Here is a 5,597-nt window from a genome sequence, read left to right on the forward strand (position 1 = left end):
GTAAGCGCATGGAGTGAACGTTTTACAGCTGTAATCCCAAAATAAACCGCTGTTCCGTTTGAATTCAGCGCACCTGCGTGCCCGCTTTCCGCCTGCACATTCGACCTGCATACAATCTGTTCGTTTGCCTGGTGACATAGACGGGATATGTATTCTGAAAAGAAAAGAAAAGCGTATTTGGGAAATGCAACTCTTCCGGCCATCACGAACCAGATTCCCCGTGTACTTTTTCGTTGTGTCAGCATTTATAAAAAGCTGAAAAAGTTGTTTTCCCGGGGATACTCAGTTTTCGAGATGTGAATGTTCCACGCACGTGAAGTACTAAGGTTGTCTCCCATATTTTCCGGCGTTTTAGTCGCCGTGTTTAGTTTATTTCGTTGGCGTGTTTTATACGACGGTGCCACTTACGCGTATATTTTTATTTGCAATGTAGAAACGTTAACCTGACATTTTATTCATCTCCACGTTTACAGCAATAGAAGGCACCACAGAGCTGTTCATTGTAACAATGAGTGCCTTCACTCCTCTACAATTAATGATCAGCCGGCACCAGAAATGCTGTCCCGGCGGCGAGAACAAACACATTTTTTGAAAACCTCCATAATGATTTTAAAAATTTCACCATATTCCCGTATAGGAACCCTGAATGGTATGCGAAGCAGCCATGTGTTCGGCTCAATTTCCCATTAGTTTTCAGTTCGATCGCGGCATTGCGGAAGGATAATGAGGAGAGTGGAGAGCGCGCGCGCGCGTCATTTATACCACGGAGCTACAGTCGCGCCCCCTGCGGGGTATGCAGCGGCTACCTTCGCGTCTCTAACCCTAGACTGCTTCGCATTACCCCGCGCGGAGCCGCAGGTGTTGCATCCGCTGCGCAATCCCGTAGAGAAGAGGAGATTCGGAGAGGACAGGAGGGTCGGAGAGGAGAGGAGGAATGCCTCGCCTACTACTCAGGGTTCCCATTCGGGAAGACGACAACAATGGTCGAACGCGAAGATATCTCGTTATGGACTCTTTGGTTGGTGAATCCCTAGAGGCATTCTGCCACAATCATCATCACCGGTGCCTGTCCATGCTTGCGCAGTGGGAGTGTAGTACTCAGGTTCCCCTGCAGGAAGATGACGACGGTGGTTGAACGCGAAGGTGATGGATTCTTTGGTTGGCCAATCCCTAGTGGCATGCTGCCACAATCAGCATCAGCGGTGCCTGGCCAGGTACGCGCAGTGGGGGTGTGGACGCCGCACAACGGCGCCCACACAACGGCGGAGGGAACAGGCTCGACCATAAGCTGCTTCGCATCTGAAAACCACAATTTAGTTGAACAGGATGGTGTTTGTACGTGATTGGAAATGCTCCCATAGCGCCTCTCGACGCGCATTGACTTCACCAGGATTGAATGCGCCTGCGGGAACAGGATTAAGTACTAAGCACGAGTGCGTATATCCCAGCATACTGTGGTAAAGGAAAGTTTGACATCCACCTAAACGCAGCCATACGGCTACAAAGGAAAGCTATACAGCTTTCTCGGAAACTTCGCAGTTGAAGAAAAATTCGCCCTGGTCCAGGATTCGAACCCGGGACCACTGCTTAACCGGAGCAGTCGCTCTACCAACTGAGCTAACCAGGAGGCTAGTCGTTAGTAGCGCGAAAGCGAATTGATCAACAACTCGAAGTGAAGGACAGGTGTTAATCGACCAGATTTAGGGGAAATCCCCCAGGGGCGTTTAGGTGGATGTCAAACTTTCCTTTACAGAAACTTACTCCACCTTGGGGATTTCCCCTAAATCAGGTCGATTAACACCTGTCCTTCACTTCGAGTTGTTGATCAATTCGCTTTCGCGCTACTAACGACTAGCCTCCTGGTTAGGTCAGTTGGTAGAGCGACTGCTCCGGTTAAGCAGTGGTCCCGGGTTCGAATCCTGGACCAGGACGAATTTTTCTTCAACTGCGAAGTTTCCGAGAAAGCTGTATAGCTTTCCTTTGTAGTCGTATGGCTGCGTTTAGGTGGATGTCAAACTTTCTTTTACAGAAACTTAGTCCACCTTGGGGATTTCCCCTAAACCTGGTTGATTAATACCTGTCCTTCACTTCGAGTTGTTGATCAATTCGCTTTCGCGCTACTAACGAAAGCTGTACTGCAAATACGTCTTGCACATTTTCTCCCAGATATTGTGGTGTCTTCGCTGTCTGTGGACGCAGCCCGAAGCCCGCGAGGTTTCCTCAAAGAAGTGGTTGACACAATTCGCTTCTTACAGGCTCGGTTTAGCCTTGAGTACATATTTACTGCTACGCGCGAGTCTATTTCTGATGCCCTGGTTTCTGGGCTTTTTCCCACACCTCTATATCGTGTTCTGTACCTACAGTGTCCGTACCAGGATGTCCTCAATAGAGTGTGTAAAATGTGTGTTCCGCCAGGTGTTAAAACATTTTTCTTCAAATTACACACTGGCACGCTCCCTGTTAAAACTTGGATGAAATATCGGGGTCTGTTTATAGCTTGGTCGACAGACTGTCGGCTCTGTACTCGACCAGAGACAATTGATCACTGCTTTGTAGACTGCAGAGATGCTGTCTTTTTCTGGGACATTCTACAGCGAACGCTCAAAAAAGACATGGATATTACGCCTTTCTCTATCCGATTTTTGCCATTCGACTATCCTGGTGAGCCACCTTATGACATGTTCGTGTTGATTGGTTTGTACAGTCTGTGGCGATGCCGCTTATGTGATAGGCATGCTGAGCCACCAAGATCAACTAAGTCTTATTTCCGAGAAACTGTGGCATTTGTACATAGTGTGTATAGTTCGCTTGGTCAACCACCGGACTGGTTCCCTCTTTTGAACGCTTGTGTGTGTTTGCCTGAATTTTGATGTATATTTGCTTCTCATAACTTCAGGGTATAATTTTGTTTGCTTGTATTCGTCGTCCGAGCGAATTTTCCCATGTAATAAAGAAAAAAAAAACGACTAGCCTCCTGGTTAGCTCAGTTGGTAGAGCGACTGCTCCGGTTAAGCACTGGTCCCGGGTTCGAATCCTGGACCAGGACGGTTTTTTTTCTTCAACTGCAAAGTTTGCGAGAAAGCTGTATAGCTTTCCTTTGTAGCCGTATGGCTGCGTTTAGGTGGATGTCAAATTTTCCTTTACAGAAACTTACTCCACCTAGGGAATTTCCCCTAAATCCGGTGGATTAGCATACTGTGGTGTTGTAGATATGCTTGTTTGCATGGCTTAATGGTACATAGCTCGTTGTAGGCGGCGGCCAACAGATTATTCCGTCGGGTCGAATGCATGCAAGCCGTCTTCTGCCTCCCTATCTGCCGGTTACACGTGCCCTTGTCACATAACCAGTAGCGGAGTTATTGGTTTACGCGAAAGCGGAAAAGTCGGTGCCGTATTTTGTTTACCAGCGGCCCAGCATAGCAGCGCAGTTTGTATCATATATCTCTTACCCTGGCACGTGCACGAAGCCATCAGGTGCGTCACCGAAAAATGAGAGGATAATTCTGTTCATGCGAGTGACGGGATCGAGTTAAACGTTTTACTAGCCAGAATTCCATGGGCAGAACTCTAGGATTTCTTCATTGCGTCTTTGTATCAAAATGTTAACTTTGAACGAACTCTCGTTCTCTGACAGAAGATACGGATGTGGCTCAAGTTGATTTCTTTGCTAGGATAGGAGTTTGCAGAGGTTACAGAGGTACAGGCCGCCTACGTTAAGTACGCGAAATGGACATTTAAAATGAGCGCAACACAAAATTTCTGCCTCAGATATAGTTAAGCGAGAGAAAACATGCATGACATAGCTGAAACACCCTGTACAAACGTGTGATCCCGTGTAATAAAGCGACATTGCTCTATGACGGCCTTGCTCGCTTACCAACGGTGGCACCGCGCGGTAGCATGAGGAGAAAACACTCTATGGAGGATCGGCCAGCCACGGAAACATCGACGCCCGCACGTCCCTCACGCTGGTCGGAAGCATTCGCCCATTGGATTACCGGGATTTTGACGCCGTTTTCACGTGATAACAAGCGCCACATTCACCGAATGCATGTTATGCTCTAAAGTATCTCCTGTTTGATACGCTGCGTGCAAGAGATTTCAACGCGCTGCACGAAAACGAGGACACGAAAACCGAACACAGTGGGCATGGTGTGTACTGTGATGATTATTCCTTCTTGCTTGGGTGAATCCAGAGCTCGAGAAGCTTGAGGTTACCCGACTTAAAAATGATTTGTTGAGTGAAGCCGATGCCTCAGGTGCACACGGAGAGTCTCCTGTTTTCTAATCACGTCAAAAGGCAAACAACGTGCCTCTGCACGGGTTCCGACGCTCGAAGATCCCTTCGGAGGCCCAAGATAGATGCGTAAATTATTGTTCCTTGCTGCGTCAAGACTCCTCTTGCTTGTGTATCATATTCGTTGTAGGATAGGGAGGCTGTACCTCAGCACACCATCCACATCGCCGTTGTGCAGCATGTCCGTTGTATGGCAATTGCTGCCCCAGCACAAACCCGCGAGACATTTCAAAACCTGAGTGGCCGAAGAAATGTGGACCCGTAACCGTTTAACCTCGGGTGACCAGGTCAAGTTGCCATCTATTGAAATTCCAAGAAATGTCTGAACTCAAGCATACGAGAGTCCGCGGCCGCCTAGAATCAGGGGATAACAATCCATCTTTTTTCGCGGGAAGGTTATGGCTACACTCTTATCGGGGGACAGTTGAAGGTCACGGCTGCGAGGTAGGTGGAGATGTTATGGAGGGCTTTCTGTGGGCGCTGCTGTGTAGAACGTCGAGAACGTCAGGCACACCAGATACAGATGTCACGTGCATATAACGTGAGTTTCACTGTACGGGGCAAGACTCGCTTGAGTGAAATGAGGCCTAGGTTGAATAGTAGTTGACTTAGTGCAGCACCTTGTGCAACACCCTTTTCTACAGCGTAGTAAGATGTTGGGCCGCTTGGAGTAGACATAAAAAGCTGCCGTCCATCCAGGTAGTCACTTGTCCATGCGTATATTCTGCCCCCGAGACCATGGTCTACAAGAGCGGCAAGTATTGTTGCATGAAGGACCGAGTCGAAGGCAGCTTTGATGTCCAGGAAAATGGCTTCCGAACGAGCCGAAACAAATAATGCCTCGAAATTTCCCTCCTTGAAACGTTACGCCCTTACAAACTCCATATCGCATCCCCAGAATTGGCCCCAAGAAGACAATGCCTCATACTGAAATACTACATATCGTGCTAGAATACATGCATAAAATGCATTCGACTAGAACTCACATATTTGCGGATGGATCGTCATCCCTGCAAAGCTCTTCATCGGGGATGTACGTGTCACTTACGGGTGAAAAGTTTTCATTTCGTCTGGAGCGACCAACATCATCTACAGCGGCTGAGCTCTATGCCCTTGAAGAAGCAATTGTTTACGTCCTACGCCACCAGCCGCATCAGTGGAGCATATTTACAGACTCCAAGACAGCTCTGGAAGCTTTGTCAAGGAGGAGCAGGTCTTCCTCCCACTGTACCGCAGTCTCCGATGTCTCCTACCTTCACCAACTCGCATGCATTGCTGGACACAATATAAAAAGGCAATG

This window comes from Haemaphysalis longicornis, unplaced genomic scaffold (genome assembly GCF_048455015.1).
Source record: "Haemaphysalis longicornis isolate Haplotype H1 unplaced genomic scaffold, Haemaphysalis longicornis Haplotype H1 scaffold_7, whole genome shotgun sequence".
NCBI lineage: Eukaryota > Metazoa > Arthropoda > Arachnida > Ixodida > Ixodidae > Haemaphysalis > Haemaphysalis longicornis.